Source organism: Ambystoma mexicanum, chromosome 1q (assembly GCF_040938575.1).
Source record: "Ambystoma mexicanum isolate Mex_15411 chromosome 1q, UKY_AmexF1_1, whole genome shotgun sequence".
In the NCBI taxonomy this organism is placed as follows: Eukaryota; Metazoa; Chordata; class Amphibia; order Caudata; family Ambystomatidae; genus Ambystoma; species Ambystoma mexicanum.
In genome coordinates, this window is record NC_090922.1 from 332,646,711 (window position 1) to 332,663,887 (window position 17,177).

A 17,177-nucleotide genomic window follows, 5' to 3' on the forward strand; every position below is an offset into this window, starting at 1 on the left:
TATGATCTTCATAAAAGCCTTATTCATGGTTTCACTGTGTTAATAGTGAGCATATTCATATCACACACCACAGGCATTTGTTCCTTTGATATCTAATGGCAACACTATTTGTGAACCATATCCCACTTCTAATCTCAGTCTGTCTGGATAAAAACACCTTTCTGGTAGTTTCGAATCTGCCTCCACTATCCATGCTATGGTATGTGTAGCGTTCTCCTCCCTTCCAATTGGTGGTCTCTATCCATGCATGAGCACTTTTGCATTCTGTCAGGCAGCTAATGGGAGTTCTCTGTCTATTATGGGTTACATATACGTTTTACATATGGTCCTGCATTAATACTACATCTACCTTCCTGGATGTTATTGATAAAATGTATCCTGTATGAACTAGACTAGAAACCCTTTGTAGACTGTTAATGTTGGTCTTCAAATGCTACTTGTTTATCATTCTGATTAGAACAAGAAAGAAGAGGGCAACGGGACTTAAAGGGAGTAAACATGCTTATTATGCTGCGAGGCAGCATATCAATTTATAGGTTGTGAGCGCGATGGTTGGGGGCAAGACCAGTATTCTTGATCCCTTAATTCCTTTGGTTTGGTGGAGGGGGCCCCAATGATGCCCGTGCCCAGGGCCCCAAAAGTGCTTAAGATGGCCCTGCCTCTGCCAGCTGTTTTTTGCCACACACAGACTGAGAGAGGCATCTGCTTACTGAGCCAAAGTGCTGCATGCCTTCGGGGCAAATGTAAGGCAATACATGGCAATATTGTGTCTCTTGCCTGGCACAAGAGCCAGCGAAGGACCAAAGATAAACATGTATTTGCTGTCTCTTGAAGTTACCGACAAGAAAGCTGTGCGTCCTAATCTCATTTCCAAATGCATGTGTAATTCGTGAGTGCAGCTGTTGCAAATAAAGCTCAGTGCAACCACAGTCACACGTTTGAGATCTTTCACAGTGTACGGCTGAATCCAAAAGCGCTAGCTTGCCATTCACAATCCTGAAATTGCCAGTGGTGGGTGTAACTTTTATAAGCAGTACACATGAAATGGTGGTGGCACCAGAGCCTATTTTGTCAGTGCCTTGCAAATAGTGAAAGCGCCTTGCCTTTGCTGATAATAACTGCCTTTTGATAATTGGATATGCATGCCCAGTCACAGCTTCGAAGCCAGATTACACTGTCTATGTATCTGTGTGTATGTGGAGGGCTTGGGCAGTGTATGTGCACAGAGGGGCATTATGTGTGCATTGTTATGGGTAGTCTGTGCAGTGCCAGAATCAAGCTCTATGTGCACTGGGTGGTGTGTACACAGTGCTGGGGTGATATTTGCATATGTGATGTGTGTGTGTTTTCTGTGTGTGGGGGGGGGGCACCTGCAGAGCTGAGGAGCAGAGCGCCTGAGCTTAGAGCAAATGGACTGTCTGTGTTGGACTAGAGACGTGCCTGGCTAATTCAATGGGGGATTCTCTATTGTAAATAATGTAACACAGTTATTGGTTTTGTCGAGATCCATGTTACTTATGTCATTAATACAGTTATTTGTTTTGTCGAGATCCATGCCATTTATTTCATTAATACTAAACTGCAGTTGCAGTGTCTACACACACACTCTGCCTCCAGACTGCAATGCATACCAACATATTATACACATTTACACAGCACTGCACACATCAACATCACTGCACACAACCACATACACACACACACACACACACACACCCACACATCAGCTCCAGCACTGCACAAATACAATGCTCCAAGCAATGCATTATATGCATTGTTCATACACACTGACCCAACATTGCGTGCACCTGTTCTGACACACACACACACTGTCCCTGTGCACACACTGCCCATAGCACTGCACATACAATGTCCCAGCACAACCGTAACCCCACACCTTACTCAGATTGCTTCCATAACTGCATAGTCAGAAACATACAAACACACTTCCTCCAACACTTCACAAGCACCAATAGCACCCCATCCACACAGCACCTCCAATAATGCACAAACACATTGCACCCAGTGCTTCATAATACCAGTGCTGCCAGTAGGTCATTGCTCATGCACACTGCCCCATTACTGCATGCAACCCCTAAATATACACAAAGAAACACACACATACAGATACACACACACTGACACCAGTACCACATTGTACAAACACATCACCATAGTATAGATGGCACACGCAAAAACACACACACAGTGCCATAAGCTATTTCGCTCTTTTTTCTCACGTCTCTTCTACTGTTCCACTACCCTCTTTGGTCTTCCGGTTTCTCATCTTGCTCCTCTGAAATCAGCCTTCAATGCCTCTAATTGTGTACTTTTTTCCTTACTTCACATGATTCTATTTCCTCTGCTCGTCTCACTCTTGGTTGGCTTGCTTTCCAGGCTTAATTTAAATTCAATTTCTTATGTCTTGTCTTCAAATCACTCTATGGTCTTGCCCAGGATTATCTATCCTCACTTATCACATTTTATACTCCTTCGCGTTCTCTTTGTCTGGCTCTCAATTTCGTCTTATAGTGCCAGCCCTCCTTGTGCCCAGTCATGCTTTCGTACATTCTCTCAAACACACCTACACCGCAAGACCAGCATTTTGTGTGTGTGCGCGCGCGCACACACACACACACACACACACACAAATACACGTTTTACCTACCTTGTGGGGACTATGTGTGGAAACCAGCCTTGTGGGGACTAACCTTTCCCAATGTTTTAAAAATATGCTAACAGCAAAAATATATTCAGAAAAAATTCCTAATATAGGATCCAGCTTCAAATCTGCAAAAATGCTAATTTTTAATCGCGTGTCCGGTACCATCTCTGTGGGGACCTGAACGTGTGTTACCATCCTTGTGAGGACTTAAATATTCTTATTTGGAATTTAATGTATCTCTATGCAAATAGCAACATGTTTGTTTCATAGGCATCTTTGTAACTTGCACAATTCTATTTCTATATATGAGTACCTACCCACACCGTAGGTATACACAATAGATGGATTGTAATGGTGGTGTATTTTCAATAAGAACCTCACTAAAAATGTACTAAATTTGGCATGAGACTATATTATAAAACACTCCAAGTATGTCATTTAATGTATCTCTATGCAAATAGCAACATGTTTGTTTCATAGGCATCTTTGTAACTTGCACAATTCTATTTCTATATATGAGTACCTACCCACACCGTAGCCAACATCAACATCAAACACCATGTGTATTAGTACTTTATCATAATGTTAATCACACACCAACTCTATGTGGACTTTAACAACAGTATTATAAAACAACATAGGAATGCTGTCTTTAATACGATTATTCATACAAACCATCTCTGTGAGGACCTGAAATCAGTATCATGGCAGACAATCTCTATTGGGACTTCAACATCACCAATGTCAAACACCATTTTAATGGGGACTGTAACATATTTGTCATCACACCAATCATAGAGAGATGTGTTTTGGTGGACAAGATGGTGACTGTGAAATAATGAAACCGGTATTCTAATCTCTGCTTCTATACCTGACCACATTGTGTGATCCTGAGCCATTCACCTAATATTTTGGTTCCCCAGTTCTCCTTTCTGACATACTTGGAGTGTTTTATAATATAGTCTCATGCCAAATTTAGTACATTTTTAGTGAGGTTCTTATTGAAAATACACCACCATTACAATCCATCTATTGTGTATACCTACGGTGTGGGTAGGTACTCATATATAGAAATAGAATTGTGCAAGTTACAAAGATGCCTATGAAACAAACATGTTGCTATTTGCATAGAGATACATTAAATTCCAAATAAGAATATTTAAGTCCTCACAAGGATGGTAACACGCGTTCAGGTCCCCACAGAGATGGTACCGGACACGCGATTAAAAATTAGCATTTTTGCAGATTTGAAGCTGGATCCTATATTAGGAATTTTTTCTGAATATATTTTTGCTGTTAGCATATTTTTAAAACATTGGGAAAGGTTAGTCCCCACAAGGCTGGTTTCCACACATAGTCCCCACAAGGTAGGTAAAACGTGTATTTGTGTGTGTGTGTGTGTGTGTGTGTGCGCGCGCGCGCACACACAAAATGCTGGTCTTGCGGTGTAGGTGTGTTTGAGAGAATGTACGAAAGCATGACTGGGCACAAGGAGGGCTGGCACTATAAGACGAAATTGAGAGCCAGACAAAGAGAACGAGAAGGAGTATAAAATGTGATAAGTGAGGATAGATAATCCTGGGCAAGACCATAGAGTGATTTGAAGACAAGACATAAGAAATTGAATTTAAATTAAGCCTGGAAAGCAAGCCAACCAAGAGTGAGACGAGCAGAGGAAATAGAATCATGTGAAGTAAGGAAAAAAGTACACAATTAGAGGCATTGAAGGCTGATTTCAGAGGAGCAAGATGAGAAACCGGAAGACCAAAGAGGGTAGTGGAACAGTAGAAGAGACGTGAGAAAAAAGAGCGAAATAGCTTATGGCACTGTGTGTGTGTTTTTGTGTGTGCCATCTATACTATGGTGATGTGTTTGTACAATGTGGTACTGGTGTCAGTGTGTGTGTATCTGTATGTGTGTGTTTCTTTGTGTATATTTAGGGGTTGCATGCAGTAATGGGGCAGTGTGCATGAGCAATGACCTACTGGCAGCACTGGTATTATGAAGCACTGGGTGCAATGTGTTTGTGCATTATTGGAGGTGCTGTGTGGATGGGGTGCTATTGGTGCTTGTGAAGTGTTGGAGGAAGTGTGTTTGTATGTTTCTGACTATGCAGTTATGGAAGCAATCTGAGTAAGGTGTGGGGTTACGGTTGTGCTGGGACATTGTATGTGCAGTGCTATGGGCAGTGTGTGCACAGGGACAGTGTGTGTGTGTGTCAGAACAGGTGCACGCAATGTTGGGTCAGTGTGTATGAACAATGCATACAATGCATTGCTTGGAGCATTGTATTTGTGCAGTGCTGGAGCTGATGTGTGGGTGTGTGTGTGTGTGTGTGTGTGTGTATGTGGTTGTGTGCAGTGATGTTGATGTGTGCAGTGCTGTGTAAATGTGTATAATATGTTGGTATGCATTGCAGTCTGGAGGCAGAGTGTGTGTGTAGACACTGCAACTGCAGTTTAGTATTAATGAAATAAATGGCATGGATCTCGACAAAACAAATAACTGTATTAATGACATAAGTAACATGGATCTCGACAAAACCAATAACTGTGTTACATTATTTACAATAGAGAATCCCCCATTGAATTAGCCAGGCACGTCTCTAGTCCAACACAGACAGTCCATTTGCAAGAGCCAAACAACTCCTGCAGGGTCTTTATCCCTCCTCCTATCCATCTACACTCTGCCTGCTGTCTCATTCCCTTAGTTTCACCACACGAGATGTCCCCAGGAGTCAAACATAAACAGTAATTAGGAGAAATCGCACCCTTGACATGCTACATCTCAAGCAGGAACTAAGGCCCAATTTTTTTAAAAACGTGACACTTGCTCCCTGGGAATCTTCTCCTATTATCAAGGAAGTTTTGAAAACTTGTTTTTTATAAATGTCTTTTTTCGATACTGCATTTAGGTTTAAATATTTGTGTTTATAAAGAGATACCAAAAGAGTGTCTAATTGCTTTAAGCCTATTCCACTATATTCCAGTTGTCAGAGTCAAAAAGAACGGATTATAACAAATATATATAATTTCATGTAGAGCTGTAGATTGATTCAAACCTAGATGGCATCGTTATGCTTTAAAGTCTTCGTGGTGTGTGGTGTGGTACTGGTTGAGGGGAGTTGAGTTGGACGGTTCTGTGTTGCTTAGGTTTAGGTTCTGAGTGGTGGCAGATGAGGTCTAAGCTAGATCAGGCTTAGATGTAAGGATCTAATTAAGGGGGTGCAGACTCTGAGGTCAGGGTGGGGAGGACCCCATGCTGGTGTGATTGTAAGGTGGCTGCACAGAGGTGGGTGTAGGATTGCTGAGCTCTGCAGTAGGGACAGATTGATGTCTTCCTAGATTTATCTTTGTTTTCAGAGGGGAATGTCTGCAGAGTCAGTGTCAGATGTGAAAGTCCAATTCCATAAATGGTTCCCTGAGGGTTTGGGAATAAAGAGTGTGTATTCGGGTGAAACCAGGAAGGTGGATTATTTTGATGGGCTGAGATCTTGTGTATCCTTACAGAATGAGGGTTGAAGAGAGGTTGGAAAATGTAGGTTGGTACTCTATGGATAAGCAGGATAGAAGGAGTAGTGTTGGGTGGGATGAGTCCTCATTTAGTAATTCCTGGACTCAGTAGGACTGCCAAATTTTGCACTTGACCTCAATGGCATTTGTTTTATTCTGACATACAGAGTACAGTACTCAACACTCCAGATATGATTAAAAAAAATGTCTGTCAACAGGAAAACAGGCCACTTTGCTTGACATCACATCAGAATTTGAAAACTGTGGATGTTATCCATATATGTTGGATACTGGAGCTTGTATGATGCTGCAGTACAAACAATAGATCAGGGTTGTTAATAATATTCATCAGCTACATATGCATAGAATGTTTCCAAAAGTATTGACTTTTTTCTCATGAATATTAATGAGTGATATCCTGAAAACCCGTCAGGATTCTGGCCCTGGAGGCCTGGAGCCTGCAATAGATAGAGAAGCCAGGGAGTAACTGAACGCACTGTAACCTTTTATTGATGAAACACTTCATTCGATCATATGTCACCCTGCTGGGGCTAACCACAGCTTATAGTTGTTCCAGATGTAAAACCAGGTCTTTAAAGTTGAAAGGAGTGAAGATCAGAAGTCACCAATGTCACTGTGTTGCAGTGGTGCAACTGACACTCCTGAAATACCTACTTCCTCTAAATCCCAGCATTCCAGAGCTGGCCACTTTCTACCAGCGCACATGCATGCCTCTAATTGGTGATATTGTGAAGCATGCTGTCTCCATTTTTGTTACGACACTGCTGTCTGAATAGTTGGTGGATGCTGTCATGACTGTTGTTTACTGATTTTGAAAAACATTTTTTTCTTCAAGAATTGTTTTTAAAAAGTGAATTTCCCACTAACCTATGTTTTATTACCTATTTTTTAATTCGGGAGAGGCGGTAATCTCCACAGTTCCTCTTGTTTACCTCCTGTTTTTTTCTTTTCAAATGTTCCTATGGCTTCCCCTCATCGTCTTTCACCTTACTCTTACCTTAAGTCTGAGCCTGGCTCCCTGTCCGTCTTTTGCTCTTTCCTTTCGTTTTCAGGCTTTTCCATTGTCCTCTAGTCTGAAACCGCATCCTCCCTATCATTCCTTCCTTTTAAATGACATGAACTTTGCTTTTCTATTGTTCTTAGAGTTGATATTATATTTTCCAGCCAAGAAACATTTACATTTGGTACATTTGAAAAATGTGTTAAAAATGTGTCCAAATAAATAATTGCTATCTTGACCGAAAAACCACATTTGCAATCGAAAGATCAACTTACAAACGGCTGTCTTTGCTTCTCTTGTGAAAACCTGTCTACCATTGGGAATTGTAATGAGGGATCTACGTGTCTCATTTCAAGGTCATTGCTGCTGTAAAACAGTGGCAGTAAATTACTGCCACTTTTACTGCACTGCCGAAATATAGTTTTGGCGTGGAAGTGGAGGGTTTAGCTCTAGCGAGTTGCTGCATGTGAACCCTCCACTTAAGCAGCAGATTTACTGTGGTGAAAGTACTGCTAGTAAAAATGGGAATTCTCCACACATAATCCTGCAGTAAATCCATGGGACTGAGTGGTGGTGATGATGTTGGTAATGGTAAGTGGGTTTGGCAGTAATTCTACCGGATTTACCAGAAAACTTATAATGAGGACCAAATCTTTTCTTCCCATAAACATGATAGCAAAATGTTCTGCTCTGATTCTCCCACCGCCCAAATTGCAACTTGTCTTCCCATTAATTGGTGACCCATCCACCTCTCCTCCATGAACTTCCACATTGCCTTCTCCCCATCGAGCCCTGACACCCAGCAGTTTTGTTCTTGCTTTTCTTTTTACAGAAATGCCTTTTTTAAAGATTTTGAGGGCGTTTTTTTCGGGTAAATCGGACCCTTCAGGGAGCCAAAGTGGATTTAGGGCTAATGTCCTCTTGAAATCTTTAAAGTTCAGAGGGCCTACATTTTTAGACTGGATCTCTGTGATCTTCGAGGTGTGCATGTGTCTTGCTGAGTAACTTCCCATCAGTGCACTCCATGGAGTACAGCCGCTATCAGCTGTAGGCAGAAGCCATGATTTAGAAGAAGAGGTGAGTGACTGATGGTGTCTGGGTCTTCTCAAACGCACTGGTTTCAAGGTTATATCATCAATCTACACAGCTGAGCTGCTCAGAGATTAACACCCACGCTCCCAGCGCTAAGGGCAACAAGCATGCATCGCCATCTATGAAAGATGGCAGCATGTGTGTTGCAGTTTTTTATTTTTTTTGGAAACCGTTGGCATTAGAATATGATTTCTTGTAATTGGTGATGCAGCGCGTGCTTGTGTTTTGCTTCGCCCGGGAGCCCTGGGGATTAACTGTTCAAATTGATGTGCAGCTTCATCAATTCGCTTTCAGGTGCGGCCGCCTTATTTCAGAATGTATCACAACATGCTACATAGGAAATTGATTTCCTTATCAGGTTTATTCATTTCACAGTTAGGCGAATTTCGCTCTACCCCTGCTCTTTAATTATTAATACATAACTGGATCCATGTCGCCTGGTGAGCGTTCCTAGGCTGGCAATTGATTTTGCTCACTAAAGGTCAGCGTTTTATTAAATCGTCCCTTTAATTCGTTTTGCTATATTTGTCTATCTTTGCTTTCCTGTAATTACAGTGGGGGAGGAGGATGGATCAAGGATATCACGCACCTGCAACTGGAATAGCCTCAAGTAAACATTTATACATGCTCATGTCTGCAATTGAAATATTCTTCTGACTTGCTCCTCTACCTTTCCCCAGCCCCTGCCACTTTGCACACGTTCTCGTTTTCTCTGTTTGACTAGTTTGGTTTCTTTAATTTCTCACATACGCTGCTCATTCAGAGAAATGTAAAGCCATTTTCACCCAAATGTCACTGCTTTTTGGGTAGAAGCTGGTGGACGTTCACACTCACACAATACTGATACCAGGTAACATGGCGTCCTTTAGAGCATAGCCCTATAAGATCTGAAGAAAGCCTGCGCAATGAAAGCATTATTACGTTTAAATTACCCAAACATCATTCTGTGGTAAATAATGATTCTGGTAAACAGTCCTCATTACCTGATTGGTGTGCTAGCCAAACTACCTCAGGTGTAAACTGACACATGTGTTCAAATTTACAAAGGGCACTCACAGCCTCGTTCTGAAAAAATGATCAATGTCCCCTGAAAACACCCTTACTTTTACAGCATGGGGCATATGGGCTTTTTCGGAGACATTGGCCCTCATTACAACACCGGCGCTAAACCATGGCGCTATTAGCACCATGGTTGGTGCCGGTGTTGTAACGGGTCCGCCATGGTTCAATGGGGAATTCCCACCCCATTCCAAGGTTGGCGGGGCGGTAATTTCCCCATTGAACCATGGCCCTTCCCCATTCCCATTTTCGCCCCATAGGGCTCTATGGGGAAGGCGCTAAGTACGGTACCGCAAATTGTGGTACCGTACTTAGCACCAAGGTCCCTTTGCGGGTCTCTACTTTAACGGCTGGTCTAGACCAGCCGTTCAGGTCGGGTCCCGCAAAGGGACCTGGTAGTAAGGCGCCAAGTGTTTAACAGCGCCGCAGCCTTTTAGGGCGCCGTTAAACACTTAGTGCCAGGGTCGTAATGAGGCCCATTGTGAAAGAATCATGAGACAGAGGTAAAACTATTTTGCACACGCGCTGGGTAAATATCCAGGTTTTACACTTTCTGCTTATTGTACTGCCTGAGTGCATGTAATTCTGTTGATTGAGTGGTCCATGTCCATGGCATGCTCACAGTGGTGATGTAGAGTGGCGTACACCATATTGAGTACTCTTACTCCTCCCTAATGAAAACCTTGCAATTATGGCTGGTTTAAATCAGTGCATCCAGAGCGGGGACAATCAGCATAGTCTGAGAAATCCTGATGACCAAGGAATCGTTATCTGTTCGTGCCTGTGGGGTACCACATCTGTGCATTGTGGGTACATGTTAGTGCCTGTGGGATACCACATCTGTGCATTGTGGGTACATGTTACTGCCCTTGGGGTACGACATCTGTGCATTGTGGGTACATGTGGGTACATGTTACTGCCCTTGGGGCACCACATCTGTGCATTGTGGGTACATGTTACTGCCCTTGGGGTACCACATCTGTGCATTGTGGGTACATGGTACTGCCCTTGGGGTACCACATCTGTGCATTGTGGGTACATGGTACTGCCCTTGGGGTACCACATCTGTGCATTGTGGGTACATGTTAGTGCCTGTGGGGTACCACATCTGTACATTGTGGGTACATGTTACTGCCCTTGGGGTACCACATCTGTGCATTGTGGGTACATGGTACTGCCCTTGGGGTACCACATCTGTGCATTGTGGGTACATGTTAGTGCCTGTGGGGTACCACATCTGTACATTGTGGGTACATGTTACTGCCCTTGGGGTACCACATCTGTGCATTGTGGGTACATGTTACTGCCCTTGGGGTACCACATCTGTGCATTGTGGGTACATGTTACTGCCCTTGGGGCACCACATCTGTGCATTGTGGGTACATGTTACTGCCCTTGGGGTACCACATCTGTGCATTGTGGGTACATGTTACTGCCCAGTCATTCCACTTGCCGCTCTGGGTGGAATTTAAAGAATCGAAACATCTATGGGAAAACTGGTTTATCCCACTGATTTTCTAACTTTAGAGCCTCCTGAAGGAGGGAGTAGCCAGGGTGAAATAACGGTATCTTGTTGTTTAAACAAAGTAAATTACTTTACTTCATTGTAATTATTTAAAATTACTTATTGGAGAAGTCCTTTCGTAGAGGTGATTTAGGTTTAGGGAGTATAAGGGGGTCGGAAGGGGTTGGTGGTAGTTGTGGCAGTGAAGGGGGAAGGAGCAGTGCAGAGGGGGCGTGGCAGGGGGACTCCCCCCATAACAAAATGTACAAAATAAAATTCGAAGTAATTACAACGAAGTAGATTACCATGAAGTGATTTAATTTGTTGCAATAACGTAGAACCGAAATAAGTGAATACGAGTAATTGGTGTTCCTGACTGAAAAAAATACTCTTCGTGACGTTTGAAGTGATTTAATTTGTTGCAATAACGTAGAACCGAAATAAGTGAATACGAGTAATTGGTGCTCCTGACTGAAAAAAATACTCTTCGTGACGTTTGAAGCAGAGCCATCCATTGCATTGAGGAGACTCACTAAGCCCTCGCCATAGAAGCCAGTTACATTTGCAAATGTCTACGTGAAGTAGATAGGCCTCAGCCATGACTCTTTTTCTAAGTAAGGCCCAATGGCTTGTGTTGTAACCTGAAGAAGATGAAGAGACATGTGCTGTCCTTTTTCCAAAGTAACATTTTACATGTGAGAATTAACGCCCGATTTGTTTCATTTAACCAGATGCTTCCTCAAGACCGAGTGAGTTATGAACCAAGCAATGGTTAAGATTCATGGTCGACCTTTCAAAGAGGGAGCCCCTTAAAGAAAATGAAGAAAAGACCAAAAGTGCAATAATCTACTACTTCATATGTGAGTGGGTGTGCTTCTCACTTCTCAGTCAGAGTCAGTGAGTGGGGGAAGAAGTGAACATTCTATTTGTTAGGCCCGCATTCTCCTCTTGTGTAGGGGACGAGGTAGGGGAACATATTAAATAGGATCGAAGGAAGGAGATGGCTGTGTTTTTGTTGTGTTGAACAGTACACTGGCTAATCCCCTTAGTTGTAAGGGGATGGAAGAGCATATATGGTATGGCAGCATGCGAGCAGAGAAGACTGTTTCATATTACAAGTATCCATCTGATAAGGAAGAAACGGGGAAGGGGATGTGCTGGAGAGGGAACAAAACAAATCAACTTTATTATGCAGAGACCCTTAGAGCGAACCGTCCAGTTGATTTGTATGTGTTCGCCCTACTTTGCCCCCCTAATTTTCTTGACACCTTTCCTCTTCAATAATTACAAAAGTACTAAAATACAGATATGTGGAGGTCCCGGGTTGAGGTTGAGCGGATAAAGCAAGTAGTTATCAAAGGCTAGATGATGGGTATGTGAATGGGCTTAAGGACTCCCCATGAGGTGTTTTTGTCCTCTAATCTCTACTACCACTCCTTCCCCATACTGTGAGGAAGTGAAGGGAAGAAAGCCAATTACTGTGAACATTGTACTTCCCATCAGGTTTTCTGGGTAAATCACAGAATTGAATTACCAACTCCATTACCTCTTAAAGATCAATTGGTGTCACCTACCTTAATGCCACTTCCGGGCAGACTATTATGGACATCTTCTTCTCTGACCCCTCTCCTGACCCTTGGACCCCCACCTGGTCTCCACTTTCTCCACTTTCACACTTCACCCATTGATGGTGGTACTAGGTGGGAAGCACTCCTGGCATGCTTCTCATCCTCTAGCTGTATCATTAATGTCTATCACAATGGCACTATCATGGACCAAGGATCAAAACCTACTCTTCACCTTCTTGCCCGGCATCTGCCTTCCCTCATAAATGTCCTCCTTTCTTTGCCACCCCTTCTTCCACTCCTCTCAGTCCTCCACCACCACCAATGGGAGTACCAAACCCCTGTACACCCCCTCGGAAAACCTGCAAAGGTGGTATCCAGCTTCACTTAGCAACTCTGAATGGTCGAGGTGATGCCAAACACTCCTTTGACATCTGTTACCTTCTCAAAGGCTTTGACCTGGATAGCCTCTCTCTTACCGAGAAGTGGTTCAATGCCAGCTCTGTCACTGCTCTTAACATATCTTTCCTGAACGCTACAAAATCCTCTCCAAACCCAGACCCAACAGGCCTGGAGGTGGAGTGGCCCTAATCTTCCATGAATGGGTCCCTGCTTGCATCACTCCTACTCAATCCTACTCCTCTTTTGAATGCCTTGTCCATAGGCCTGGGGTCTCGCCAACTCTCTCTCCCACCCTCGCCACTATCTAGAGACCCTCTGGCCCTATCTCCTTCTTCCTCTCTGAATGGGACGACCTTGCCTCATCCCCCTCAACCTCTTCTTTCATACTCCTCCTCCTTGCTGACTTCAACATCCACCTGAACTCTCTTGAATCATCCTCCTCTCAGTTCTGGGTCCTATGTGACTCCCTCACTCTCACTTTTCTTCCTTTAGGCCTGACTCACTCTGCCGGCCACACTCTTGATGCCCTCATTTCTGGTGACATCCCTATATCTAATCTGGTCACCACCACCCTCTCCTGGTCTGACCACTCACTTCTTTCCTCCCACCTGGGGCCCCTTGGCCCACTATCTAAGGCACGCCTTGCACTGCCAGCCTCCTTTGCTGTCATTCGACTGATGAAGCAAGTATCAGTCGTTGCTTTTACCTCCACCTTGATCCCCCTCCCACCCTTGCCCCTGACTCTCTCTCCGACTCTGTCCTTGTTAACCTGCACCTCACCATCTCTAACACCCTTGAAATCCTTGCCCCTGCCATGAGGATCTGCCTAAAACCTGACACAAAAAACGCTGCTATGACTCCAATCTAGCATCTCTGAAACACAAGTGCAGAGTTGCTGAACAGAAGTGGGAGAACTTGTGCTTATTCTCTGACAAACTGGCTTGATGCCTGCTCCAAGGCAATATTGCATCTCTATCTGCTCCAAGAAGTGGGCCCACATCCAAACCCGCATCTCTTTAGCCACTAACAACATGGCCAAACCTTTAAAAATCTGCAAGGAACTCATCAATCCAGTTGCAGGTTCCACGCCTCTTCTTCCTTCTCAGGCTCTCTGCCTTGGCCTCCCATTTCACATACAAAACTCAGGACATCCTGTCTGTGCTCTACTGCACCCCCTTCTCCACTCCCAAGCATGCCCCCCCTAACTACCATGGCCCCCCTCTTAACACACCATCACTCTCCATGCTCCTGCCCATAGTACCGGATGAGGTCTCTAAAGTGGTGCGCTCTATGGAGGCCTCCTCCAAACAGGTGCCCCCTGCTCCTCCAGAACTATTAAGGACAACATCTCCTCTCTCGCCCCGGCTCTTGCTAAGTTCTGTAACCACTTCTTTGCCACTGCCTCTTTGCCTCTGTCCCTCAAGAACTCTGTTGTGCACCCTCTATTAAAATGCCATCTGCTGACCCCTCCTGCCTGGCTAACTAATGCCCTATTTCCACTATCCCCTTCCTGGGTCAACTCTTGGAGAAGTTTGCCCTCCTCCAATTAACCCTCCTCACTGATCTTGTTGGTTGCCTTCATGACCATCAATCTGGATTCCAGGCATCCAGAGGCACGGAAACTGCTCTCCTGAACACCAGTGAAACCATGCTTACACATCTAGACTCCAACTCTCCTGCTGTTCTCATTCTCCTTGATCTCTCCTCTGCCTTTGACATGGACAGCCATTCTATCCTCATAAAACAATTCTGTGCCACCCTCGGCATCACTGTACGGGCAACGGATTGGCTGACCTCTTTCCTCTCTAAATGCCTTCCCAGATGCAACTGGGCCCTTTCTCCTCTATCACCACCATCTTATTGCCATGTCTGTTCAATATATATCTTGCCCCGCTAGCTCACCTGATTTCCTCCTTCTCTCCTCATTTCCAGTGTTATACTGATGACACACAGCTGTCCTTCAAACGTCCCTCTACTTCCCCCTCTTCCTCCTCTTTCATCCCAGACTATTTGTCCGCCATTCAGGCATTGTGTGCAGTGAATGATCTCTGTCTTACTGCCAGTAAGACAGAGATCCTCTACATCGGGACACTTGTGCCCTCTTTTCCTCCTACCCCCTGGCCACCCTCTTTGGGCCCTCTACCACCACCATCTTGTGAGGCCAAAAACATTAGGGTCATCTTCGACTTCGCTCTCTCCTTCACCCCTCACATCATGGACCTTACCAAGAAGTCCCATTTCCAGCTCCACCTCCTCAGAGGCATTCTCCCTTTTCTCACCTTGCCCCAGAAGCTCAATGTCACCAGAGCTCTGGTTCTTTCCAGGCTGGACTACTGCAACAGCCTCTTTCTCAATCTCCCTCTTTCCTCCCTTTGTCCCCTCCAGCTCATCCAGAATAGGGCTGCAAGACTTATCCTTGTCCTCAAGCCCAGGGATCATATCTCTCCACTGGCTCCCATTGGCTGCAAGGATCAAATTCAAGACCCTCTGCATCATCCACAAGGCCTTCTGGGACCTGGGACTACACTATCTCCAACATTCCCTCCCTAAATACTCCCCTGCTAGAGCCTTACGCTCCTCTAACTCCAGCTCTCTGAGTGTCAAACGCTTCTCCAAGCAGAAAGTGGGGGGCAGGTCTCTCTCCTCGGCTGGTGCCTCCCTCTGCAACAGCCTCCCTGCCCCTCTCAAAATTCTGAAAACCGGTCAAAACTCTGCTCTTCTCTACCTCTTTCCCTTCCCTGCTAATCACCCCACTGTTGCTGTGACCTGTGGCCTGATCCTCATGTATCTCACAGGATACCAGTCAATCCTAGCACCCCTCCTACCCCACTGTACTGCTCTTGCGGGCCTCTGCTTGGCAGCTCCACATCCCACCCTTGAAAGTCACCTGTACTAGCACTTAGCCTGAGGTTCTTCTCCTTGGCTCCCCTTAACACTTCCCTCCCAGGCCCTCCTCCAGCACTTGCTCACTCCTCTGCTCCACCTTCCATCCCCATCCCCTGCACTTCTCCTCAATGCACTTGCACTTGTGAATGCCACAAGGCCTAGTAAGACCATGACTATATATTTACTTTTTTGCCATTGTTATTATTTCCCCTGTTCCCTTCCCATTAGCCTGGCAGCGCGTTGAAACACAATTCTGTTGTCAAAAGCGCATTACAAATGCTCAATAAAATAAATTGTTTACCCTGGGGCATTATTTCTCTGCTGTGCTGATTTGGTAACTACTTCCAACTACTTCCAAGCACAGTTTTGTATGTTATCTGGGCTTTTATCCTGGCTTTAATTGCTCCACACCCTTTGAGTGATGAGTGCAGGTGATCAAGATCAACTGAGGTTGTAAGCATGGTTGTTGGTGACACCCTGTCAGGTTCAGTGCTCAAATTACCACCAGTTTTGGCACACATTTCTACCACGGGTTGTAGCTCACCCCTGTTTCCTTTCCTGTCAAGAAGTCCTCAGGACCGGTGCTGATTGTGATTCCTGGGCACAAAGAGATTTGGTCGGTCCCTATGGGAAGACAGTCTGGAGACCGGATGGTATTTGTATTTGTGTTTTATTATTTATATAGCGCTTTACACCAAAGCGCTTTACAGCATAACCGCCAGAATACATTAAACATGGAAAATAGAAGCAATAAAATAAGCATGATTCAAACCAGAAAAACAGCATGTAGAACAATTTGCATTTGGGAAGGAAGAGAAGAGGCGAGGTATGTGAAGGAAGAAAGGGAAAAGGGACAGGTAGTAGAGGGAGTAGAAGAGAGGGTGGAAGTCAAAGGAGGGGAGACAGGAAGAGATAAAGGAACAGGAAGGAGGAGTGTGGAGGAGAAAGAAGAGTAGGAAGGGGAGAGAAGTCAGGGAGGAGGATGAAGAAGGAGTGTTTTTAAGGAGGAACAGAAGGAGGAATAGGTGGAGATGGAGCGGATAGAGAAAGGGAGCGAGTTCCGATGTAAGGGGGCAAGGAGTTGGAAGGAGCGGAAATGAGAGGAAGCACAGGGAGGAGGGGAACAGAGAGTAAAAAGTGATCAGCGGAGCGTAGAGAGCGAGAGGGGGCATAGAAAGAGAGAAGAGAGGAGAGGTAAGGAGGGGCAAGGTCATGAAGAGACTTAAAAACGAGACAAAGGAAGTGGTATTTAAGTTAGGAGTGGAAGTGAAGCCAGCCCAGGTTGGTAAGTGAATTGGAGATGGAATCATAGGGAGAGAGAAGACAGAGGGTGCGGACGGCAGAGTGGCAAAGGGATTTAAGGGGGATGAGATGGGAAGAGGGGAGACCGAAAATTACAGAACAGTATGAAAAAGGTGAGAAAAGATGAGGGAAGAGATTTAAAGTTTAGTAGCATGGAAAGTAAGAGAAG